A 12,080-nucleotide genomic window follows, 5' to 3' on the forward strand; every position below is an offset into this window, starting at 1 on the left:
ATCGGCGAATCGAGCCGGAAATATTCGGCAAGCGTGACGTTGTCGATAAACCAGGATTCAACATGGTGGCGCGGTTCACGCGTCCCGAGACGTTTGCTAAAAAGATTAAACCTTGGATTGCCTTCGGGCCAGTCCCCTTTCATTTCTCTGTTAATAACGACGGTTCGTGCTTCTGATCATCAAATGGCACGCCATCGAATGTATCCCTCGGGAACGGGTATGTACGTGCACGTACATTGATATGTGTTAGCTTGGCTAATAGATTCATGAACAACTTTGAGCTTTAATAACGTTTCGGGACGCTGGACACATCTTTTAATGAAATTTTGACGCGATTAACCGTCCTTCCGCGAACCGACAGTTGACGATCATGTTGTAATTCAATATACAAAGTAACGATTTTCCATTTTTAAAAAAGAAATGTCACAGTGGAATATTAAAAAAAAAAAAAAAAAAAAGAAAAAATTGCGAACATTTTCTTTCACGGAAATATGACATGAAAAGTGTGAGTATTTTTTGGAATATTTTTGCAACGTAGTTGAAATATCTAAATAATTATTCCAGAGATCAACGAATTAATAATATTTAGGGAGAGCAATTTCGACGCAGAATTATATTGCCTGATGAGTTTCTGATATTTTACATATTAATGATTTTTACGTCGTATTAGCGACTCTAAGGGAAATTAAACGCTTTATAACATCGTATCAAATGTCAAAAGAATAAAATTTATTAGGATTATTTCTATATATCTGGAGAAATTAATTTTCACGTGGAAGGAGTACGGTGCTGAGTTATTGTTTCGATCTGAACTTGACAAAAGTAGGAATCCGTGTCTTCTTTATTTTTTATTACATTTCTAGCGCCACTTTTCACCACCTATATTTCACGCACTCGATTGTACTTAAAGTTTCGATAACTTTCTACGAAGTTACTTCGCTTGTACATTCGAGGCGAAAGGTCACTTGTAGCAACTTCGAAAACTGTTTTTCAAGCGGTAGAGATTTTTAGGGATTCCGTTCACTTTGCTTTTTTCCCATTCTCTTTCTTCTTCACAACGCTATCTCTGATTCTTACGATCTGTTTTCTATTTTCTATTTTCTCCGCTCGGAATTCCATCCAATTTATTTGATGCATTTGAACTATCGTTTAGAATATCTTCGTACAAGTATATAGATATATACTCAACGTAATTATATCTCTATATATAGGTATTATCTATATGCACATTGTGTTTATTACATACGTTGCAAAAATATTCCAAAAAAAGACTCACACTCTTCGCATCACATTTCTGTGAAAGAAAATGTTCGCAATTTTTTTTTTTTTTTTTTTAATAATCTACTGTGTCATTTCTTTCTTGATAATGGAAAATCGTTACTTTGTATATTGAATTACAACATGATCACCAACTGTCGGTTCGCGGAAGGACGGTTAATCGCGTCAAAATTTCATTAAAAGATGTGTCCAGCGTATTGCGACTCTACCAAGCAACCTGTTTTTAATTATTATTTGCTCTTTTCATTAATTCCTCTTACTAGAATGAAAAGTAATAACCAGCCAGCCACTTTCTGCTCGCTAGCGAAGGAAAATTCGACTGCAAGATGTAATTACTATATCCATACTATAGCGAAAATAAGCTGCAAATATAATTAGAGTCTGTTAAATGTTCGCCAACCAAATTCCCATATTCTTTCCGATCTTCTCTGTCTCTTTATGAAATATCCCATCCATGTTAAAATATAAACGTGAAAATAAACAATTTTGAATTTCCAACACTCGAGCAATTTCCACAGGCTTGCACTGTTCCACTAACGAAATAAAAGGAATTTGCCTGACAATTTCGAGTATCGCACTCCTAACAACTTCGCTACTCCACTTTCAATTTCTTTCACGAAATAGAAAAAGTGGCATTTCGCTCGGTCCTCTCGCACCTTCCAGTATGTCGACATGCAATTTCCAGGACGTGCGTAATCCACTCGTCAATCGTGGCTCACGGGCAGGGCGGAAGCGTTAAATTTGACTCGGGTTTACCCTGTTCAATTATTCGGTGGAATGCCACCGACAGAAGTTCGCAATTCGCCGGCCAAAAATGAAATATTGATAGATCGGGCTCGATAATCCACGGTGCACCAAGTGAATATCGATCAGGTCGGTCGGTTTCCTTATTAACCCAATTAATAACGGGCTGGCCACCGTCGAAATGCAAATTTTGTCACCGTTCCAAGTGAAACGGGTCGATGATAACTCAGGCCGGTTGGACGAGTTCGATTTGTCGGTAAAAGAAATCGCCTTCTCGCGCAGATTCCTCGACTTACCTGAAACAGAAATGAAAGAGTATGATTAGATGCATTAATCGGGACGAAGGAAGCTTTACAAGGGTGTTTTAATGAAACACGTGGGTAAATTGTTTTAATGATTTTTAATCTGAATTGTCGCTATCAAAGGAAGAAAACTGTTCTCTTGTATATAACTATCTCAAGATAGTTTTAAAAAATATGTTATAATACAATCCCACTTTAAATCTTTCATTGTTAGTTCATAATATGTTAACGATTTTCATTTTACCACTTTCCTTTTTTTCTTTTTTTTTTTTGAGATTCTTTAAGTATTACATGATTTATTAGCGGGAATTTAAAAAAGATTTTTACGGCTCGTGAGTTTAGACAAATTCTGAACAGGGTCAAAGGCGAAAGATAAATAAAAAATTGTAACAATTTTTAAGCAAACTCGGATGTAGAACGAATTCATGTATTTTATTTCTTTGATAGATCAACTTTATCAATTATCCTGAATTATTGAATTATTTCACAAGAAATATTCACCTTTTTATTAATATCTTTACCTACTTTCGACATTTTTACATAAACTATATGTGTATGTACATTCTTTTTTATAATACAGACTTCATGTGATAATACTGAACATCAAAGTGCAAAATAAGCGGCAGCAAACACGAAGAACACTATTTTCAGAGTAAAAAGAGTAAATTGGACGGAAACGACGATTTTAGAAATCTCAACCAAGCAGCAACGTTTTCAAAGCAACACAGCAACGCCGCACCGCCTCTCTCGAACTTTTCTCGAGTGTACACAGGCAAAAAATAAGTCGACTCTCTCTCTCTCTCTCTCCCACTCTCTGTATTTTGCATGTATATCGGCTGCCACCTCTTTACGCCATCGACGATCAAAGTTAGATGCACGCTAACGACTCGAAGCCACTCTCTGCTTGTCGTGTCCGCAAACTTTTCAAAGCTGCCTTCTGTCGCGAGCTTATCCGCCTCTTCTGTTTCTACGTGCCGTTGTATAAGCTAACTAAACGATATTATGATAATAGACGGCCATTTCAAATTACTAAAATATTTCACTAATCGTAGCCTTCGCGCGTCTAACAACAAATTTTGAATATCAAAACAAAATTATAGGTACAATTTTATAAGTTAACGCTCTATAAGTGAAATCTTTCGTATTCATTAAAAAACCGATTAAAAGTTTTTATTTCAATTTGGAAAATGCGAATCAACTATCGATACAAATAGACATCCTAGCGCTATTACGATGATAACGTATTCGTACGCATGAAGGATTAAATAAGATTTGCAAAATATAGAATGTTAACAGATGCATTTAAGTAATTCTAACAAATTGTATAACAAGCAAATGTTTAACAACGCTCCATTCACTTAACGAAGTTTATCAGCAAGAAAAGTAACTCAAACAAGATCAAGCAGATTGTGGTCATTTTCAATTGATAGTTCTAAAGAGCCATACAATTCTCCCATACAGTAACAACGATACGTGTAGAAGACTGTTGTGCATATAATTTCAGAAACCCAAAGATACAAAGTTTGCGAAGGAAGGAAGCCCGAGAATTACATCTGCGAACAAACGCACAAAGCAATTTTTTAACGGCAGTATCGTCTATCGCGCCAAACAATCTCACGGCCCATCCTTATTATTTTCGATTTATAATTCTGAAAAGAAAACACCAAACCGCACATTTTTCGAATCATACGAAGTTCGCATTCGTACTAAGGCTAAGGATACAAAGCGAAAGACCTGGCAATTCGCGAATGGAAAAAGTGCGAGGAAATCCAACGACGAATAGACATAGGAGATAAATTTTTTAAGAAATTTTTGAACAACCCTATATTTACCTCCAACTATGCGAGTCTTCGTACTCCAAATACACTTAACGTGTTCCTGGCAGCAACGCGACTAACTAATTTCCTGCCGGAAGCGAGCTACGTTCAAGGGGAGCAAGACTCGCTTCGTTCTCACGTCAGCTTCTCAAAAATTCTAGTCTCTCTATCGCGTGGCTTATCGTGGTTTAACTAGCGTGGCTATGCTTTTCCCTTTTGGCCGCGTTTCGTTTTTGACTGCACGCTCCGCTTACAGATCGATACGCGGGGCCAGAGATACGCGAAGGAAAATGTCTGTTCGCAAAGCCGCGCCCACGTTTTGGCATCGCGTCCTCCTCTCGGTCTCCTGCTGAATCGTTTCACTTTCTCTCTTTTTCTCTGCTCCCCCTTTCCATCTCCTCTTCACTCTTCCGATTCTTTATTAACCCTTTGAGAAGAGATACGAACGTACAGTCACGTTCATAAGTTTTGCAACAGCTCTCGGATCCGTACACGTCCTGACGATGGGTTTAAATCATCGAGAAAACGATATTGTAATTGTCAATGGTTTTCAAAACCTGCCAATCTTTCGACAAAATTGTGAAACTCAGCTTACGAGTCCGATCGACTAGCTATAGTATCATAGTGATCGGTGGCATTGTAAAGAATTAAGGAGAAAAAGTAATTAATCGAACCAATTGAATGGATGCTTTTAGAAAGATGCGAAAATTTGCAAGGATTGTCAGTAAGGTTTAGAAGAAGAACATGAAGAATCAAGTATCGTACACGCTGGCCCTCACAACCCTTTAAACTTTGAACTTATCGTAAAGGTTTTGTTATAAATTGGTCGTAAAGTTCCGAGAAGTTTACTTAAAAGCTGAAGTTTCCGAAATTGTAATTAAATAAGAAACCTTAAGAAAGGAATTGCGAAAATTGATTAAAACAGTGACCTACAAACAATAGATAGAAGTGAGAAAAAATGTAACTACAAAAAGATTATACACGGTGGTTGGTAACTGGTGGTACAAGCGGAAAGGGGGTGATTGTACGCGAAAAAAGAAGTCGAAAATATGGAATAAAAATTTTTCGTTTGAGCCTTTGTTTTCGAGAAAATCGACTTTGAATTTTCGCTGGGTACGCGTGCACTTTATAACGCGTGTATATTATAACATCTAACGCGTTCCGTTTTTACATAACTTTCAAACGAGATAATAATTTTGAACAGTTTCAGTAAATTTCTATTTCGAAAGTTTTCCTCGATTTCCGTAAGTGTCGCGATACTTGTGAACGGAGCTGTACAATCGATTCAGTCGCCCGTTTTCAGCTGTCGCTCTAGGCTCCTCTATCGCATTCTCAAAGCTCTGTGAACCCATCTGAACCTTTTTTAACCGCCAACCTTAGTAGCTTTCTTCGCTGTACTTTCGACCCAACCATTTGCTGGTAAATACTTGGATGTGACAGACGAGAGAGCGTGCAAAGTTACTTTGGACTTTTTGGCTTGTGGTTCGATGAGGGTTGATTGGAGATGGAAAGTGATAGATTGAAAGGATCTGCTACTTGGTGCTGTTTAAAATCTTTTGTGAGAGGGAAAATTCCAAGCTTTGAGCTTTTAACATATATATAGCCAGGATGGTGACATAGAACCTCAAACAAAGCGAAACCCATGGATGGCTGATATCGTAGAAAGTAGAATTGCGAGAAAGTGGATTTCCAATCGTTGAACGCGAAACAGGATCGACGTACGTGTAAAATCTTCTTACGACAGGCCGATCACGGTCCAATCAGAACGTGCAATTAGATTGTTTCTCTAATGAGAACATATATAGGCGAACATTTGGTTTATTTAGATATACGCGTGCATCAGTAAACAGAGAATGAGTGTTGAGTTTTTAGAATACTATACAACTGACGTTTCATTTATTTAATTTGTTTCTTTTTACTGGAAATTGAAACGCCAATCGTCGAAGACATTTGCACGTTCTTAACGATTTTGGCACTTTCTGCCATGCCGAAATCACATGTTTCGCTCAGGACGCCAAAGGAGTATTTTTATCATTCGAAGCATATAATGGCAAAATAATAATAAATTGACGATGACATTCCTCCCCAATGGACCGTTTATCTTATTGATGGTCACGGGTGACCATCGTGGCGCCTTGGTAACGGTTGATAGCGACATATTGTAACAAGGCTTCGTTTATTTCAACAAATCATTCGCATTCGTTGTTTCGTCACAAGAAAAACGTGCAGAATACATTGTTGAAACGCGTAGAAGATATTAGTAAACGGTATTATGATTATTTTTATGATTTCGACGAAACATTCGGCTGAAATGGTACAGGTAAGAAAAATTATGTTTGTGATAAACCAATGGTAGTGGTAGATTACAGGAGAGGAAAATGTGCTGCAGATTTATCAGATCAAACGATAGCATATGGATGATACTCTATAAACAAGCAACAAAAACAAAAATCAAGGTATCAGATTTTAAAATGGCACTCGCAATGCACCTTACACAGTGTCATTCACCAGAGCTGTCAAATATACTTATTCGATAAAGATTACGACACGAAATGCGGAAGACAGAAGGGCAAGCGTACCTGGCACGAAAATTTTGCAGAGAATGCTATAAAAAAAATGTTAAATTGCTAAGAATCGGACCAAAAAGATATGACCACCTATTGTCCAGATTGTACTGACGAGCCAGATTTATGTTTAAAGTGTTTTAACACAGTGCACCGTTAGATGGAAGATTTGTTCTCATTTTTTTTTTAATTGATGTTCTAATAAAAATGCTTAATTGTTTAATGGAGCACTTTTTATTCCAAAGCATCTTCTATTTATCGGTTACATTCAAAATGCCCTAACTGTCAATTTTCATACAATTTTTACAATCGTAAGAAGTTCAAGCGCTCCGGTCAACAATGACCACCGTGGCGTCACAGGAGAAACCTTGGCCGGTCATGTATGACCAACGTGGCAGTCGAAGTGTTAAAAGAAGAATTCTGAAATTATTTTACCACACCGTAGCGTTCTTTGCTTCGCTAACACGTGTTTCAAGATAAGAACACAAACGAGGAAATGGAAAATGTTTGACGCGAGTCTCGTCACAGATCCATTTCCCTTATTACAAGACTGCCGACCTGTACAGGTGGAAAACAATTCCCATCAAATACACCATAACGGGTAACTTCACAAAGCTGCGACTATCCAGAGAACATGAACACGGGCGCGCAGACGTACGAGACACTTCGCGCAAACGTTTACGAGCGGAAATGCTGTCGGACACGTGCAGGACTATTTGATGTTTAAGCAGTTGCTTGTAATTGCCCTGTGCAGCCAACGAAACGTTTGATGCTGTTCGTCTTGTTAATTCAAAAAGGTGCGCGCTCCTGCGTGCCCCGAAAGCCTATTTCACGTCCAACAAAGTTCGTTTTCTCTATCTCGCTTCACTTTGTTATTCTGTTTTCTATTTTCATTAAAGAAACGATATTAAACTATAATATATATATATATATCGTTAAAATTCTAAAAGATGCTTTAGACTCGGTAACTTTAGGTGCAGCTACATTCAGACTTCTTCTACGATGAACATGAAATTTTCTGTAAAAGAAAAATAAATAGAAATAGGATGTCAAATCGCAGAATCGTTGCTATGCAGGTTGAAGATCGACACTTTTCAGAAAGAACGATTTTTCATTAGGTTGGCGCGTATGAAATATTCTTTCTTCTCAAGGAAAACTTCGATCGTACTTTCTTCGTTTTCCATATTTTCCAAAACCACTTCGTATCTACGCTAACACGAATGTTATAATATGTGTAAGCTAATCTTTAACAATAACGAGTCATCAGCGCATGGTTGGATTTTAGGTGTGAGTTTAACTTTATGAGATTCGGTTAGATTTAATCTTGCCAAGTAGACGAATGAAATATCCATTGAAAAGCAAATTTTATCCGTAAAAGTAGTTTTATGTGTAAAAGTGTTTTCGCGAAAGACGCGAGTCTTTAATACCAGGATCCAAGGTGCATCCGATAGGTGTAGCTGCTTGTGAAAGGTAATCTCGAAGAGACAATCACTTTCCGCGAAACAGGGGATAAGTATAGCGTCGTGTAGTATAATAAGAGAGGACGGCAATGGAGAACATTCAAACGATCCTGTGATCCCGTGAAGCGAGGCACGAACACGAACACGACGCTTTGCAGACGATTCCTCGAGATCTATGAATCTTCGTTGACGTTCTTCGTCGGATGAGACACAGGGCGTGAAGCAAGGATTACAGTGGCAGGTTTCGCGTCCCAGTTTATCGTAATATGGATTAGAGATTTCGCAGAAACGTATGGCGAGACGTTTATTGTTATTTCGTTCGATTTTGTTATTGTTGCTTTACTTCTCGTGTCACCGGTTATATCACGTAAAATCGTAGAGGAGATTTTATTCGGAAAATACAGTAAACGATGGGAACGTATGGGGAAAGGTACGAATTGAATGTAGAGATGAACGGAGGAAAGGATAGAGCGTGAAAAATTTGATAGAAAGCTAGAGATTGATCGTTGTAGCAGATTGTGTACGTTATTTGTTGAGTGCACGTATGTTGATAAAAACGCGTGAGTATGTCGCACGTTATAATCAACGACATCGACACTCTACTTATCGTATGTGAGTAAATAAATTCAAATTACGCTTGTATAATATATGTATATATATTCTTATTAATTATGTATTTGTATATCTGGAAAAATTCATATTAGTGTTACAAGCAACCAACGATGATCTTCTTTTAAATCAATGATAATTAATCAATGACAACCTTCGTTTAAATTGCGCCAGTTTACCTGGCCATATTAGTGTATTGTTATACATTATTACATATAAAATTCATATATTTTCGTATCTGATATTGGAAACGCGAGTAATATAAACGGCAAAGAAGATGATATATTGTAGAATCTTTACAATTAATTTATTTACTGTTGAGGTTATTAGATGTATAAACAGAGAAACGCGTGGATAAATTGTACAATAGAAAATATATTTTAATACAGAAGTGTAAGTACAAGTAGGAATATAATTTGAGCTGGTCCAGATTCGAAGCCATCGTCGGCTGTCAACTGTCTATGGTCTGCCTTCGTCCCAGTCTACTGTCTATACGCTGTCGATGGCTTCAGTGCTTGAGAAAGCTAAAAAGACCAGATGTAGAGTCTTCTTAGAAGTAGTGACCACTTTAACATTTGCAATAAATGGATTAAACAGATGTTGGTTAAACATGAAACGATGGTAGTTTCATGTGAACTATACACAATAACGTATTATAATTAAAACAACTAGATAGTTAATTTGCAACTCTCGTCATCACGGATCCAACGCTCTCTCTCACGCGGACCACACTCTCTCGACAACGCTATCTCCTTGACTTCTCGATTCACACTCTGCGGTTTCTCAGCTCACGATGAATGTTAATTCGTCTATGTCCCTTAGCAACTTCTTGTCTTTTGTCTTAGCTTCACGTCTCTTGTCTTAGCCCCACCACCCACACGCTCCGCAACCGCTTGTTTATAATTCGACCGACGCCCCCCAGGCCCCTCGTCCACGATACTACAATACGATACTATGCAAAACTTTTGCAACGGCTGGATAGATGAATATTAAATTTATTTGAATATTCAGATAGAAAAATATATACAAGCGTCGTCGTAATCCTCAATTTTACATGCTAAGGTTAATCTCTAGAAGACTCGAAAAATTGAAGATATTTCTGAAAGCGAGAGACTTGGAGCTAATTACAGCTAGAGAAACAAAGCATTACAACCACGGATACATCTGTGTTTGTTGGATTAAAAAGCAAACTGGTCGTTGTATGCTATCGGTTGCAATCTCTGCTCGTATCACGATCCACGTAAATAATTGAAGAGAACCCGGGGCACACGTCGCGTAGCCCGATGGAAATGAATTCATTGCGTTTCAGCCGCGTTTTCCTTCTGTCACGGTTTGCTTCGCTGAAACGCGGCTCCATTTTTCCTCCAGCGTCGATTCAGCGTCGGTATAAATGGTAAATTAATTCCGAGGTTGCGCGAAATTTATCGAGCTATAGTTAGCCAGGTAAATTGATTCCTCTGCGTGACTGGTCAATTAAAGACGCGTTCGCGATCAGCGAAAATTTCCCGATGTGAGATGCAAGATTCGTTCGCTTTCGAGAATTAGTTAGGGGTGAGCGGTTTCATGGGGAAGCCATATAAATAATAATAATTAGAATGTAACGCTTAGACCGCGAATTTTTACGCACTGGTACCTTTGAAAATATAATTACCGAGGAAAAAAAAAATAAATCCTCGGTAGATAAATGTTAATTAACAATTATCAAAGTGAGCAAAATATCTATAACTTTCCAGAGAAATTTTATAGATTTGAAATGGTACATTTTCTGATACGTGAATGATTTTCCGTAAAATATATCGATAATTGTTTGTTGCTCCCCTGCATCGTATATTTTTGCACATACTTGAAAATACGATAGATCGAAAATATTTTTACACCGATAGGTTGCGATGAAAATGTTTTATTGTTATTCGTTAAACAATATTTTCGAAACAAATATATCGTACACACTTGGCAAAGTTTTCAAAATAAATATCCTATGAACAGCGGAAGAATACTCGCCGTTGTTTATACAAATATGCACAGCAGTCCACCGAATGGCAGAAATATGAGCAACCGCAATTGAGAAATGAAGGCACGTTGTTTATGAAAATTTCCTGAATAGCGGGAAGCTAAATAACTATGGAGCGTTTGAGGACTCTGCTAAAGTAAATTGCTTGTAACAGAAATGCAAATAACTACAGATCGATTGAAAACACAATTTGTTAAACAACAAATTTTACGCATCTTCTCTCGGTAGAGTCGAAGATATTAAGCAAGCGGCATAGAAAGAACGGGTTATTAATTATTATTAATCGATTCTTATCACACTTGTATTAGCAATTGTACTATCAATACAAAACGAGTAATTCCCTATAATTAACAAGTTCGCAGGAATCGCCAATTTCAATGTAAAATGGCGTTTCGAAGTGTAATTAAGTTTATATCTTCTTCGAAGCATCGGTATAGGCGTTATAGACAACGATTAATGCCGTATCGACTGTTGTAGAAAGATCGAGTATCGAAATTAAACAATTCATTATGAACATCGGCTATCGATTATCGATTAACGTCACGACTACAATGTGTACTTGTATCCAGAATTGATCGACCGCGCACACTGCTGTGGAATTGAACAAACAAGCGAAGCTAAAGGTGTTTGATTGAATTAGGTACAGAGACCTAAATAAACTTGCGTAGCTTGTAAGTCAAAATTTTACTCTCGTCAATTTCTGTCAAGCGGAAAAACACGTTTAATTGGACGTTAAACTTTTCGAACGTTCCTCTCGATCTTCCCTCCTCTCCGTTTATCAATTTCTTCCTTCATTGTTCGTATCGCCTTTGATCTTTCATTTAGTATATTTTACTTAGTAGTACGAGCATGATAAAAATAATGTATTTTTTATTTCGTAGTAAGTTTATTGTTTCTACAGGATTATATTAACGTTTATGATGAATACAAACCTGTTAATGAATTAATGGAGGAGATGTACATATCGTGTAACTTTCGATGACTGTTTTGCGCCAAGTTCTTGCGGGACTTGACGTGAATGTTCGCAATGAATGACTGAACTTCGAGTGTTAGGTAAACGAAGAACGTGTATAGTCTCTCTATCATCTCGTGTTGTGAAGCCCTACGCGAAGTCCTTCTAGTAGTCAAGTATTACTAACCATATTCCATTGACAAATGAAACTAGTTTTGCAACTTTTTCAACAAAAGTAAATGTGATTGGCAAACAAAGTTCTATCAATATTGAAGAACCAAGACACCCCGGAACAACACAATATCTTCAACCATAGCACTTTCAAAAGAGCACAACTATCTCA

At 37.4% G+C, this 12,080-nt stretch overlaps 1 protein-coding gene across 5 annotated transcripts in view; it reads right to left on the bottom strand.

The window, feature by feature from the left end:
• LOC122572997 (nephrin) overlaps nucleotides 1-12,080 on the bottom strand; it is a 473,363-nt gene that overhangs the window by 242,485 nt on the left and 218,798 nt on the right. The window lies entirely within an intron of this gene.

Source organism: Bombus pyrosoma, linkage group LG11, assembly GCF_014825855.1.
Source record: "Bombus pyrosoma isolate SC7728 linkage group LG11, ASM1482585v1, whole genome shotgun sequence".
Classification (NCBI taxonomy): domain Eukaryota; kingdom Metazoa; phylum Arthropoda; class Insecta; order Hymenoptera; family Apidae; genus Bombus; species Bombus pyrosoma.